We start from the raw sequence: 2140 nt of genomic DNA on the forward strand, positions 1-2140 counted from the left end.
GATGGCGAATTATGGTGGTACCCAAAAACGGTTCGGTCCTAAAACGGTAACTCACTAGATCGTAACATGGTTTTTTATTCAGACTGACTTGGACAGATCCAGTGTTGGCAATGACGACTGTTTTTTTTTAAATTTTAATGATAGACATTAAAATAGACTAATCTCCGAATAGCAGAGGCTAATTATCGAAAACTACAAATTCATATATAAATCTATACATCTATACATATAAATAAAATTGGAATGTCTATTTGAAATGGCTGGACCGATTTTGACGGGACTTTTTTGGCAGGCAGCTAATTTAATAAGGAGTAACTTGTAATAAGGCTAATTTTACTTTAGAAATTCCACGCAGACGAAGTCACGGGTACAGCTAGTATTACATATAAAAATGCGAGGGTGTATAATAATAATAATAATATCTTAGATAAATAATTAATTTCCAAGCTATATATATATATAATAGCTGTGCCCACGGTTTTATCCGCGTTAAATTTCAATTAAAAATATGGTATACTGATTCATAAACTATATTACTGTAAAGTTTCATCAAAATCCTTTCAGTAATTTTTGCGTGAAAGAGCAACAAACATACATACTCATAAACTATCGCTATTGGCACCAGTGGTTGGTGAAAATGAACATGAGGTCATGTCAATTAACCCATCGTGGCAAATTCACCAGGAATTTAGGGAACCGCGTGGAGGTCAACCAGACTGACTACATTGGTAGCAATGGCGTTATTAATCACATTACTAACAATCCCTTCTCCCCCATAGATAATTATTATGTTTCACATAACACTACGGTCAGACGAGAGTTGTATCGAATTTCCTCAAAGAACAGTGCCTCTAAGTATCGGGGGTCTATTTAGCAGTATTAACACATTACTATAATTAAGTGAAAGTCGGTTACGTTATTGTACAATGCACACCTCTCCATTTGTAACACTTGTAAAGATGTTACTCGATAATTTGTTATCTATGGCGAAGGCGCAGGAATTCTATCATACAGCCTTACTCGATGATTTCTTAGAGCCTCGAATGAATATATGAATGTGTGATAGAATAAAATAATCATTCAACATAAACTTAAGTATTAATTATTGATAACTTAATGTATACATATAAATAAAATTGGAGTGTCTGTTTGTAATATTGAAATAACCGTTTTTTACTACATGCATATGAATATAAATACGGTATACAAGAAAATATCATTTTTTACAATTTTTATCTGTTTGTTCCGGTTAATGTCTGAAATGGCTGGACCGATTTTGACGGGACTTTTTTTGGCAGGTAGCTGATGTAATAAGGAGTAACTTAGGCTACTTTATTTTAGAAAAATAAATTTAAATTCCACGCGGACGAAGTCGCGGGAACAGCTGGTTATAAATAAATTGATAATTTCCATTAAACATTTTCGATTTATGGGAATGTCGAATAAACCTGTTGAAAAGTGGTACATTATGGTAGCAAACGATATTTATGAACACTAGCATTATCTACTATGGGTAGTACCATGATTTAACACGCATGTTGTAGTGAAATTAAAAGAATTATATTACATTTAGTATAACTTCCATAAATAAACTAATTAGCTTTCCTAGTTCAATTGACACGGTATGATTCAAATAATAATACCAAAATGTATACTACTTCGTAAGTAAATAGCAAGTCTGGTAACTACAAATGTCATGACCTATTTCAAAACCTTCCACATCCGCCTCGGTAGCGCAGTAGGCAGCGCGTAAGTCTCATAATCTTAAGGTCGTGAGTTCGATCCTCACCCGGGGCATATCTTTTGTGTCTTCGAATAATTTCATAAATTATGAAAATATAATTTTTAACTTAAGAAAAGTAACACAAAGGAGTAAATTTCAAATATATATAATTTTTAATTTTTGCATACGCTAACGGTGTACGGTGGAGAAAGAGAATATTAGCATCAAATACAAAGATTCCTATGTTCTAATATTATATTTATATTTAATTTAACTTTGTTTTTCTAAAATAAAAGTAGCCTAAGTTACTCCTTATTACATCAGCTACGTGCCAATAAAAGGCCCGTCAAAAATGGGCCAGCCATTTCAGAGATTAGCCGGAACAAATAGACAAAAATTGTAAAAAATGTTATTTTG

The 2140-nt window shown here is 32.6% G+C and overlaps 1 non-coding gene across 1 annotated transcript; it reads left to right on the forward strand.

The window, feature by feature from the left end:
- The first annotated feature begins 1724 nt into the window (after nt 1-1724).
- Nucleotides 1725-1797, forward strand: Trnam-cau (transfer RNA methionine (anticodon CAU)). Its single transcript has one exon. It is a non-coding gene; the product is annotated as a tRNA-Met (tRNA).
- The last annotated feature ends 343 nt before the right edge of the window (nt 1798-2140 follow it).

Source organism: Achroia grisella, unplaced genomic scaffold, assembly GCF_030625045.1.
Source record: "Achroia grisella isolate CSIRO2021 unplaced genomic scaffold, CSIRO_AGI_Agris_v1 utg1867, whole genome shotgun sequence".
NCBI classification, from domain to species: Eukaryota; Metazoa; Arthropoda; class Insecta; order Lepidoptera; family Pyralidae; genus Achroia; species Achroia grisella.